Source organism: Micromys minutus (assembly GCF_963924665.1).
Source record: "Micromys minutus genome assembly, chromosome: 1".
NCBI classification, from domain to species: domain Eukaryota; kingdom Metazoa; phylum Chordata; class Mammalia; order Rodentia; family Muridae; genus Micromys; species Micromys minutus.
In genome coordinates this window covers 31422139-31435439 of record NC_137969.1, presented here as the reverse complement: position 1 = coordinate 31435439, position 13301 = coordinate 31422139, and positions in this window count along the sequence as shown.

Sequence of the window (13301 nt, the reverse complement as noted above, 5' to 3'; positions counted from 1 at the left end):
GTGTTCACAGTTTTGATATTCGTATGTTGGTTCACCTCACTGGTGATGCAGCAGACAGTCCTCCTCACCCAATTGTTTAGGACCATGGTTCTCAACCTGTGGGTCTCAACCCCCTTTGGAATCAAATGACCCTGTCATAGGAGCTACCTAAGACCATTGGGGAACACAAATATTTGCATTTTGATTCATACCAGTGGTGATTTACAGTTATGAAGTAGCAACAAAAATAATTTTATAGTTGGAGGTTGCCACAAAATAGGGAACTGCATTAAAAGGGGCGCAACCAATGTTCTAGGACCTACACACTGTCTATTCTGTGAAATGTTTAGTTTACGATTGAGAAGAACATGTATGTGTTTGGTAAAGTGTTTCATAGATGTCATTCAGTTCTAGTCCACTGATGGTTCTATATAAACTTCCTGTGGTCACTTTGACTTACTGTCTGTTCTGTCGATTACTGAGAGTGGGGAATAGAAAGCTTCAACTTTCATTGTCTGATTGTTCATTGTTTTTTCTGCTGGAGTTTGCTTTTCAGATTTAGTGGTTCTCTTGTTAAGTGCATAGATGTTTACAGTTAGTATCCCCTCCTAATATATCTGCTTCTTCATCACTATAAATGACTCTCAGTCTCAAGTGAAATTTCTCATCTTGAGACTTATTTTGTCTGAGATTACTATACCCATGCCAGTTGTCTTATTTTTATGGCTTGTGTGGCAAATCCCTATAACTTTCTATTTCTTAAACAACATTATAAATTGATGTTGGATTTGTTCTCAGCCACAAGAATCATGAAGCCCAAGTCTCCTTGCTCTAAACCCAAATAGAAACTGTCCCAAAAAATATGATAAAGTCATGCCCTCAATTACAATTTCAATTATTTTACTTTTTTATTAATTGTGTGTGTGTGCTCATATGAGTGTGTAAGCAGGTGTGCAACTTGCATGTGCACACACTGGGGATGGTGAGCAGAACTAAGTGTTGAACACCTTCCTCTATTCTTCATCTTTCTTTTTGAGACAGGGTCAGTCACTGCACTCAGAGCTTACAAAACTGGCCAGGCTGGGTTGCCCAGCCAGCGCTGGAGAGCCACCATCTCTGTCCCCAACCACAACATTTATCTTACAGATCCACCAACATTTACTGGTGCTGTTGGCCCAGGCTCAGTTCCTCATGTTTGTACAGAAGGCATTTGATCAACTGGGCCAGCCCCATAGCCCTTTGTAAAGATTTTAAGACAGTGAAAATACAGATATCACTGCTAGCATTATGGATTTCTTCCTGTGGATGTACACTGCCCTGAGGTTGCCCTTTCCCACTCCAGTTCATCCCTGCCTCAGTATCTCTCTCCTGTGATGACTGCCCGCCTTATATCTGTATCTGAGACCTTGAAGCATTGCTCTGTGAGTGGTTTATGAAATTAACTTTACGTTGGTTATGAGATAAGTGCGTATGTGTGGCCTGGCTTTTGTAATTGGCCACATAATGGGCTTCATTGGTAAACTATGAAACATCACTGGTGATGAATGAAACTGCTCTCTGGCGCTTCTTCCTTCTATGTCCAAAAACTTTTTAGAAACTCTTGAAGGTGCAGATGCTAGTGAGGCATTTGCTCAGTCTTTGTTTGGTTGAGAAGGTCTTTGGTCTTCAGTATGAAAGAAGCTTGCAGGTTCTTCCTATTGAATAGGTTTCAGGGTTTATAGTTTGGGGATTTGTTTTCCTTTGGGTTTGGGGGGATATTCTCCATTCCATTCTCCACTGCTTGTAATGGTGTCCATTGTTTTTCTTGTCATAGTTACCTTTATAGAACGAATTTTTGTTGATTCCTGGGTCTTGTCTTTTGACTGTCTCACTGTGTCTGCAGTTGCCCTGTCTTGCTGTGATCCTGCTCAATGTCCATTTGTCATTTTTATTTGTAGATTTATTGTTTTCATTATTTGGCACAATCTTGTCTCTTATTTCACTATCACTAACTCCTCCTGGACTGTCACTGTGCATATGTTTCTCAGTGTTGTTCTGGATCTTTGATGCAGAAACTCAGCTCTTGTCGCAAAAGGAATAAGAGAAGGCTTGTTCTGAGCCAACAAAGGATGACTGTGGCCTAAGAATGTGCCCCACTGGACAAGTGGCTATGGACCTTAGTCACAGCAAAGATGGTCCTCAATCCATGTACTTACCAAGCACATGAGGAGGAAGGGGGAGGCCAGAAAGGCAGGTTACAGCAAAGTGGAGGAAACTCTGGGATAGATTGCTGATGTTGTCGAGTGATATTTATAACACTGTTTATGTCCCATGGAACTAAGAATGCTTATTCCTAAGGTCTAATAAAATTGAGTATATATAGACTGGAAAGAAGTCTTTGGGAAATAGAAATAGCATCTAAAGCCAGAAAGGAAGAAGCCCCTGGATCATATTGACATTATTAGCCATCATGCATAAGATGGTTATACTGCTTGCTTGTCAATCAGCAGGATCTAGAGTCATCTAGGAGAGGATGCCCTGGGCATGCCTGTGAGTTAACTGAGGTGAGAGGGCTTGTCCTTGCTGTCAGACTGCACAAGAACAAAACAGGAGTTGAGCTCTAGGATTCATGGCATTCTGCTTCCTGAAGGTCCCGCCACCGTGACTTTCCTTCAATGGTGAGCCAAATAAAATCTTCTTTCTCTAAGTCGCTTTCGTCAGATGTTTTGTTGTAGCATTTTTAAAAAATAACATATAATTGCCTTTGTATTTTCATTTCTTAATTATTTACTTATTCATTCATTTATTTATTTATCTTTGGTCCTTGGTAGCATTACATTCACATAGACACATACTAAGAATATTATATCTCAGAGGGGTTGGGAGATAAGAGACGATATAGAATGAGCTAGGGGGATCAAATTCATCATATGAAATTCTCAAAGAACTAGTAAAAACATTTTAAAATATTATTATACTCAGTTAAAATAATAAAAATAAATAAAAACAGCAGATGAGACAGGGAACGGTGTTTTAATTATTCCCCCCCCCCCCCCCAGTTCTCTGAATATTCCTTGATACTCTTTAACTAAAACTGAGTCGTTTACTCCTTGTTTCCATAGTTACTATAGTCTACGAAATATTTTAGTTGATGTTTTGAGGATTTGAAGTAAATCTTTTTTTTTTTAATTCTAGCTTTTCCTTCTGGCCAGCTTTATTTCATACCCAAATCATTATGTGGGACTACTAGATTCTAATTTTAGAAATAATTGGTCTTTCGTGTCTAAATTACTGTAGCTCTTCTTTACGGCTAATAATTTCCTTTGCTTACTATTTGGAATTATATCAGATTTTAGCCTGGGTAAGTAAACAGACAGCCATAATACAGGCTAAATCAGATAATAACAGTATCATTTTGAGGGGTTTTTTTTCCAACAAAAAGTCCTTTCTCTATGTAACAAACATTAATGACAGTGGGACAGACACAAAGCCAGGCTTGTGGAAGACTGAGATTCTGTAGATTCTATGGACATAACCCTATCTTAGTCTTCATTTTATAATCACAAAAGAAAATAGCTCAAACAGGACTCATTTTGTAATATGGCCTGTTTACACTGGCAAAATAAGACTGTTATTTAGTCTTTCTACAACCCCAATTAATTGTACTATGAGTTATACTGAAGACTAATTTCAGAGAGAAGTGTAGGCTTACAAGGCACCGTCTCTAAGGTTACACATTCTCTCTTTTAAAAATAATGTTGTCTCTACATGTCCTATGTCTTGAACACGAATCCTTTCCTAAAGTGTGCTTTTATTATTTTTAGTAAATCCAGCCTGTCTTAAAAGATTCCCAGTTTCTATTCCTATACCATCAGTGAGGTAGCTTTTGGGTCTAATATTTGTCCAATTTTTATTAAAAAATAATAATTGAACTTATTAGAACACCATGATTCTGTTGTCATTGACTGTTTTTAGACACTTTGAATATAAAGAGTCAGCCCAAGTCTTTGAGTCAAGAGAATTGGAGACAATACAAAGCAGGCTGGAGTCTGAGTGTGTCTTAGGATTCCCAAAGTCTTCAAGCCCTGATGGTGGCCCATACCTGTATCCTGTGAAACTTGAACCCTATGAACTGGAGTTAGTGTGGTTAAGAGGTGTGGCTAGGCACCATATCAAAGTACATATGTTACATATTTACAATATTCATATACATATTTACAACACAGATGGAACAGGCTGAGCTGATAGATTAACTGTTGTGTTGAAGAATTCATTGAATCTTAACAGTTCCACTTTCAAGAGCAATAGCCAGCCAGTTGGGCCCAGTTAATATTCTTCTGTTTCTCTCAGAAGAAACCCTGTCATTTGCACTGTAGGTGTTATATATCTAAAAAGAAGTTCTCCAAAAACAGGGCTCCTTTTGGAAAATATAAAATAAGCTCCTGTCAATTTATAAACTAGATTTCTTCCAACCACACTGAATAATGGAAGAATTATTTTAGAGCAATAAAAAATGGGATTATTTAAATGTGAAGACTCAGATTTAATAAACTTGGGTGGGTGAACAACAGTCAGAACGAAACCATTGTCAGCCGTACCATCATCACTGTTGCATGGAGTTTTCCTAAGACCAACATCATCAGTAACCCTATCATTTAGGAAATCACACTGGGACAAGGTCCAAAGATCTCAGACAATTTTCAAAAGTTCTAAATATAAAAAACTTAAGGGCTGTGTTATAAAGGCTGAGCATCAGAAGAAATGTTACCAGTGGGTTTTGCACTCTGCTCCCGAGGTTTTTCAACTGCTGCTGTGGTTCGAGATGACTGTCCCCAGACTTTCCGAAGCCCACTCGGCTGTGTTCTCAGAAGGAATTGGCACCCAGGAAAAGTGAGACACAGCCCCGCAGCCCAAGAATCAGGCCTTCCTACTTCTGCAGCACAGCAGGTGGTTGGGATCCTACTTATCCACACAAAATCCCTTCCCATCTCGAAGCTTTTTCTTTTCACTTTTCATTTTCATCAAAAATATGCTTAAAAGTATACTTTTCAATTCTTGTGCCTCACTGTCATACTTGAAATACTTTCTTATTTTTCTTTATAAAATTTCTGAATCTAGGAAACTCATTTTGGTAGCAAAATAAAATAACTTAAAGTTTAATTAAAACCTAGAAAGCTACATCTGTGCACCTCTGTGTGTGTGTGTTTGTGTGTGTGTGTGTGTGTGTGTGTGTGTGTGTGTGTGTACTTTTTGTGCATGTGTGCATATATATGAAAGCCAGAAGTCAGCATTGGGTGCCTTTCTCAGCTGCTCTCACCTTATTTGTTGAGTTGGGGTCTCTCATTGGACCTGGAGCCCACTCGGGAAGGCTGGCTGGTCAGTAGAGTGCACAATCAGCCTATCTCTGCCTCTTCAGTATTGGAATTACAGGTATATGTGTTCATGCCCAGCATTTCTTTTTAATTCTTTCATATATTATTTTATACAGTTGCTCCTCCCTCCTCTCCACCCGGTCTCTCAGCCCACCCCCCCATCCACTGCCCTTTCTCTGGTTTTTTTGTTTGTTTGGTTGGTTGGTTTTTTAATGTGGCACCTGGGGATCTGAACTCAGGTCCTTGGGCTCATGTTGCAGAAGCTGCTCTGACTGAGCCATCTCCCCAGCCTAGGAAGTTACATTTGAAACACAGGAGATGTGGAAACTATGTATTAAATATCTAACAATAATAACACAGGCAAGAATGTACTGGCTGTCTTTAATACATTTCTATTTTTCTTACTAATAAGTTTAAGTTAACTAATTTATTAGACTTACTTCAGTCTTATGAATTAAAAAGTTTTTAAACTAAATTTGCATGCAGCTGATTTAGACTGGCCCTTCATGGGAGAATATCATGTAGACAATTCACACAACAAATACCTAAAGGTAGCTTTCAGAAACTCGTTCATAAGGCAAGATCACATGACTTTTCAGTTGAAATTTTAACCAAAGTGATCCAACACAGCAGATTTATAAATTTAAATAAGGAGTGTTGGAGCTGGAAAGGGGTTAAGAGCACTGACTGCTCTTCCAGAGATCCTAGGTTCAATTCCCAACAATCACACGGTGGCTCACAATCTGTAATGGGATCTGATGCCCTCTTCTGAACATATGTCTTTACAAAAACAAAAAGATAAAAAGAGTGTTGATCTAAATTTGTAACAGAATGAAAAAAAATTATAACTACCTGTCTACTTGGTCAAACCCTAAAGATTTTTATTGTTGCTGTTGACTAAAGTAAAACTCATTGTTTTATTATTTTATGTGTGGGTTGTTTGCCTGCTTGTCTGTCTAATACCATATATGTGCCTGGTGCCCAAATCAATGAGAAGAAAGAGCTGGGTCCCCTGGAACTGGAGTTACATGTGACTGCGAGCTGCCCTGTGGGTTCTAGAAATCAAACCTCACTCCTCTGGAAGAGAAGCCAGTCCTGATGCTTAGATTCCAAAACTGCCTTTTTCAACCCTAACCCGGGGTCATAATTAACTGTTGCATATCTGACTTTAGGAAGGATGGGCTTGAGACAACAACCTTCATAGACAATACAGAAGCAACCGAAGAACCTAGTGAGGCAGACACAGGGAAAACACAATGCAGCCAGAAAGAATAAATAAACATATAAAATAAGGGTTTCAAATCAGACCCACAGGCCCAATAACAAGACAACACAAACATTTCATGAAATCAGCAATTACCATGAAACAATCTAAGAAGAAACTATAAGACCACAATGCAATTGCATTAAGTCCAAGAGGAAGATTAACCTAAATGTGGACAAGGTCCAAAGAAGACAAAAAGCTAAAGGATGAGCTCACTGTGCAGATTCTAATAAACCTCTTCCCTGTCTTAAGAGTTAGTGGCCGAAAGACAGACACCCTTACAAAACAAAGAAAGTCAGAAAACCCATTCATAGGCTTAGATTTTCAAGACCTTCTTTATTAACAGTTCTTAAATGCTTCAACCTCCTTTCTAGTCCACTAACCAGAGGTAGAGGAGAAAGAAGGTTAATAGGAAAAGGGTGTTATGAACCTGTTTAGAAGTAGTTCTTTGGGGCAGTTTCACCCTTTGTTGTCAGGATGCCAGCAGTCCAGTTCAATAGCAAACACCAAACACAAATCAGTAGTGGTGACACATCCAGCAGAAACTGCAAGGCTCCACCAGATCAACAGGACTTAGCGGAAGCAGCCAGAATTAACCAGAATACCATGAGTTCTTTGGTGCCTTTCTGTCTATGAAGTGAGGTCCAGCAAGAAGAGAAGAGGAGTAAAGAAGCAAGACTAGCAAAGCATTACACAGCCAGCTAAGACCAGCAAAAACCAGTGAAACACTTCACAGGATCACAGTGGAAGAGGCAGCTCTTGTTGTATATGGGGTTCCATTTATACTCTCTCCAAACATTGCACATCCTCTCAAGCATCTGCTTCAGCAAAACATCCTCTCACCAGAGATTTCCCAAAAAAAAACATCATGAAACACAACTGAGTTTCCAAAGAAACCAGAAATTTCCACTTCACTTGTGGGTGGGTCAGTAGTATGATCTGAAACACTTTGGTATGATCTGAAACACTTTGGTAAGTCCCAATGAATAATGACATGACTCTGGAAACAGCTGTTTTTGTCCAGGAGAGTTCTGGATCTCTCTGCCTCTGCATTCTATGTTGAAGGAATTATAGAGATTTTTTTCTTGAATAAAAACCTCCATTGGTTTCTTGAGTCACCCTGCACTGCCTAGGCTTGGTGTTCGAGTCAGAGGACATCCAAGCATACCCTGCTCTTTACTGATACTTGGCTTTTCTGTCAAGATGCCTGAGGAATTGTACCATGGAAGGTGTCACAGGCTGGTGTACCAAAGTGATACTTCTCCTCAAAGGATACCAGACAGAGGACATGGGGGTCAAGGAAGTGCTAAAGAAACATTCGCAGTTCATAGGTTAGCCCATCGCCCTCTAATTGGCGAATGAGCAAGAGAAGGGGGTCAGAGATGAGGAGGCAGAGGAATATAAGGTGAGAAAGAGGAAGATAAGGACAATGAGGGGAAGCCTACAATTAAAGATGTGGAATCTGATGAGGAGGATGACAGCGACCAAGAGAAGAAAGAGAAAACGAAGGAGAAATGCATTGATCAGGAAGAGCTGAATAGGACTAAGCCAACTTGGACCAGAAACCCTGATGACATCACTCAGGAATATGGTAAATTCTATGAGAGCCTCACGAGTGATTGGGAAGACCACTGGGCAGTCAAGCACTTCTCTGTAGAAGGTCAGTTTGGATTAAGGGCATTGCTTTTCATTCCTTGGTGAATTTCCTTTGAGCTTTTTAAGCAAAAAAAAAAGGGGAGGAGGGGGTGGCAGTCAAACTGTATGTCCTACTGTGTGTTCATCATGGACAGCTGTGATGAGCTGATTCCTGATTATCTGAACCTTATCCGTGGTATGGTTGACTCCAAGGACCTGCCCCTGAGCATCTCCCAAGAAATGCTCCAGCAGAGCAAGATCCTGAAAGACATCCACAAAAAAAAAAAAAAAAAAAGACATGGTGAAGAAGTGCTTTGAACTGGCTGAAGACAAAAAGAAGTACAAGAAATTTTATAAGGCATTCTTCAAGAATTTAAAACTTGGAGTCCATGAATGTTGGCACCTCTCTGAGTTCTCGCCATCACACCTCTCAGTCTGGAGATGAGAGGACTTCCAAGGCAGAGTGTGTATCTCACATGGAAGAAACACAGAAGTCCCTGCACATATCACCACTGAGAGCACAGAGCAGGTGGCCAACTCTGCCTTTGAGGAGCGTGCACAGAAGCAGGGCTTTGAGGTGGTGTGTATGACTGAGTTTATTGACGACTACAATGTGCTGCAGCTCCAGAATGTTGACAGAAAGAGTCTGGTCTCAGTGACTAAGGAAGGCCTGGAGCTACCAGAGGATGAGGAAGAGAAGAAAAAAGTGGAGGAGAGCAAGGCAAAGTTTAAGAATCTCATCCATGAAGGAAATCTTGAATAAGAAGGTTGAGAAGGTGACAAACTCCAATAGGCTGGTGTCTTCACCCTGCTGCATTGTGACAAGCAGCTAGAGCTGCACAGCCATCATGGAGTAGATGATGGAGTGGATCATGAGAGACAACTCTACAATGAGTTACGTGATGGGCAGACAGACCTAGAGATCAGTCCTGACCACCCCACTGTGGAGAGAGACCAGTCCTGACCACCCCACTGTGAAGAGAGACCAGTCCTGACCACCCCACTGTGGAGATCAGTCCTGACCACCCCACTGTGGAGAGAGACCAGTCCTGACCACCCCACTGTGGAGATCAGTCCTGACCACTCCACTGTGGAGATCAGTCCTGACCACCCCACTGTGGAGAGAGACCAGTCCTGACCACCCCACTGTGGAGATCAGTCCTGACCACCCCACTGTGGAGATCAGTCCTGACCACCCCACTGTGGAGATCAGTCCTGACCACCCCACTGTGGAGAGAGATCAGTCCTGACCACCCCACTGTGGAGATCAGTCCTGACCACTCCACTGTGGAGATCAGTCCTGACCACCCCACTGTGGAGAGAGACCAGTCCTGACCACCCCACTGTGGAGATCAGTCCTGACCACCCCACTGTGGAGATCAGTCCTGACCACCCCACTGTGGAGATCAGTCCTGACCACCCCACTGTGGAGAGAGACCAGTCCTGACCACCCCACTGTGGAGATCAGTCCTGACCACCCCACTGTGGAGAGAGACCAGTCCTGACCACCCCACTGTGAAGAGAGGCCAGTCCTGCCCACCCCACTGTGAAGAGAGGCCAGTCCTGACCACCCCACTGTGAAGAGAGGCCAGTCCTGACCACCCCACTGTGGAGAGAGACCAGTCCTGACCACCCCACTGTGAAGAGAGGCCAGTCCTGACCACCCCACTGTGAAGAGAGACCAGTCCTGACCACCCCACTGTGGAGATCAGTCCTGACCACCCCACTGTGGAGAGAGACCAGTCCTGACCACCCCACTGTGAAGAGAGGCCAGTCCTGCCCACCCCACTGTGAAGAGAGGCCAGTCCTGACCACCCCACTGTGGAGAGAGACCAGTCCTGACCACCCCACTGTGGAGATCAGTCCTGACCACCCCACTGTGGAGATCAATCCTGACCACCCCACTGTGGAGATCAGTCCTGACCACCCCACTGTGGAGATCAGTCCTGACCACCCCACTGTGGAGATCAGTCCTGACCACCCCACTGTGGAGAGAGATCAGTCCTGACCACCTCACTGTGGAGAGCCTGTGGCTCTTGAACCTGGTACTGCTGCTGTCTGAAATGCTCTTCTCCCCTCTGCTTTCTCACTTGAGGATCCCCAAACCCACTCCAACTGTCCAGAGGAATCTCTTTTGTCCCTTGTGCCTTAGGACAGGAAAATCCCCTCTCACGGAATAATGGGGTTGGGTGCTGTGTGTTGTAGTTTGTTTGTTTATTTATTTGTTTTATTGTTGTTCTGAAATTAAAAGCAAGCAAAGTAAAGAAGATGGGAGTCTCTCTTGCCCTTGAGGGTGACTGGAGAGGAGAGTTGGGGGCAGAGGAGAAGCAAGGTCAGAGGAGGACAGTGAGAGAGAGGCGCGGAGCAAACTGTGTTCTTCAGAATCCATCTTTACTTTCCTACTCTTTAACATCACTTGGTCTTAGCCTCCGTGCAATTTTCAAAGCTCTCATTGACTTCTTGCTACCTAGTAATTTCATCATTTCCTCTCTTACATGCTTTTAAATTCCAATTAGAGGAGGCTGACAGCTTGTCAACTCAACTTCCCATTTGGTGTGGAAAACATGAGAAACGTCAAATGTTTTACTTTGAAATTTAATTACTAGAACTATTCCAAAAAGATGGCTCTGGGGTCTCAAGAAAAGGGCCACACCACCCAAAGGTTTTTAGCAAGTTAGAAAGTTTTAGGTCTGCTGAAGAGTGTGTGACTGCCAAATCGAGCAGGCATAGGTACCCTGGGGACGTCCCACAGCGTTTCCTTCAGTTCTCGCCCTCACTCTCTGGCTTGACTGACACACAGCAGCTCAGGTTCTAACTGGCAGTTCCTCTCTGAGCATATACTGGTTCCCATTTTAGTGTCCTGTGCCTGCGCCCCTCCTAAAAACAGCAACCTCCTTGTTGCCCGTGGGACCCATATTTTTGTGCGGCTCACGAGTGTGGTTTCCCTTATTCTTGTTCCAGGATGCTCCTTCTCATGAAGTCTGGGGCCAATGGTACCTGTTTATAAGACCGTGGGGGAGCTTGGGAGCCCAATAATCTCCACATAGATGCATCTTCTCAGCTGAGCCAGCAAGGTTCATTTCAACTCAGGAATGAGGGATGTGGTCCTGGGCTTCCCTGAGAGGCCATTTCATGTCCACTGGGAAATCTCACCGAAGACATTTCACGCTGTTGGGCGGGAGGAACGAGTGCCTTTACAATCAAGTGTTCGAGGAATTTCTAGAAGGAGTGCACACAAAGTTTTAAGAAGCAGAAGAGGAGATGAAAACATTGGGTCGATACTGGAGGTGTGGCAAGGGGAGGCCAAGTGATCAGAGGTTCTGACACGTGCTCTGAACCAAGCAGGATGACCTCTGAGTAGAGCACTGTTTTCTTGAGGAGGTAAATGTGAGTGGCCAGGGCCATGGAGCCAGCGCTGGTACTCTGCACCAAGGTGGATGATCTTCTGGTGAAAGTGGATTGTCCTTGGGGGTCCCACACTGAATCACGGTCCTCATTCCAAAGAAAGTGAGAAGTAGTTTATCCTGAACCGAATATGCGTGGCCTGGAAACATGGGGTCAGATTGCCCTGGATAACATGCTCCGTCCACAGTGCCCTCCGTACTGTGAAACATGGACTCCCTATACACATGAGCCAAAACACAGTTCTCCCTCCCTTCCACTGTTTCTGTGGGGCATTCTGTTCACAGAGACAACAAGCTAACCCATAGAGACCCATTCAAAACCTAGTATCCGGCCACAACAAGAACCAGGAGTTTCTTGAAAGGGCAGAACAGCATCAGGCATCCTTGTGTTGGTGACATTCAGCACACTGCCAGGTCACCATGCTTGTCAGCCTGTGGTGAGTGACAGGAACTGGGGAAAACCTCACCAGCTGAAATAACAAGGCCAAACCCCTGTAACTGTGCTGCCTGTAGAAACAGGAGCACGGATTCTTGCCTTCTCTTATCCTGGGACATGTGACAGCCTGGCCTCAGCTTCTCCACCTCAAAATTGTCTGTAAGCCATGATCACTCCACTATCCTTCCCTTATAGCTTTGACGGCTTCAAACACAAACCAAGCGAGGCAGTCCCCTGCAGTAGGGGCTTTTCCTCTTCTTGTCCTTGGTGAGCAAGGAGTAACTAACAAGAAAGAAGCTTGACCTGGTCCCAGTGGGGTTTTTACTGAAGCAGAGGCTGCTGCGTATCTGGACGTGGGAACTCTGTTCTCTCACTGGTCAGCCAGCCACAACAAGGGGCATGCCCCTGAAACTGATTCACCCTGTACTGGCAGGATGGTAGTGAGACTAGCTCTCCCTCCCTTTCTCTTCAAGCCTGAGTCCCACCTGCTCCCTGAGACCATGTGCAGGAAATGCCCAGGGAAGCCCTCGGTGCTGGAAAAGCTAAGACGCAACCACGTGGCTCGGTTTACGGGAATCCGGAGCTTTGTACGGCAGCAACTTTGAAGACAGGCTCGTCTCGTGCTTCTAAAAATAGCTGCAGGTGAATAATGCCAGGGAGACACGAGACTTCTGCTCTCCAGAAACTCTAACAATACCTTGAAATGCCTGCTGCTAAAATAGATCTTCACTGCTGTTGCAGAGGTTTTCTCCGGGGACTGCTGGAGGCAGGTGAGCCGGGAGGTCTGGAGCTGGGTGTAACCGTTACTCTCAGTCTTGGCCACGGGTATGACAGGCACTCGCTTCTTCGGCTCTTTCTTCTGAGGTTGAAGTGACCGACTGTGAACCAAGGGATGTGCCCACGTCCTTCCTAACACTGAAGCAGCTGAAGAAGCAAGAGTAAGCAAGAGACAAGAGCTCAAGTCACGATAAGACAGGCTCCTGGTCTACATCCCAAACCTGTGCAGTCGGGGCTTTCCTGATGTTAAAAGCAGAGTTAATTCATTCACTCCCTTTCATCCCTCATTTGTTCCTTTATCTGCAGAACATGTCCTGAGGACCAAGCCTCTTCTGGAAGCAGAGAGGTCCCAAACAGGGTTCGGCATCCAAGGGAGGCTATTTCACAAGCAAATTGGTGGGTGGGGTAGGAGTCCTGAAGGGGATAAGCTAGGAACATGGACCCCTGCAGAAAAA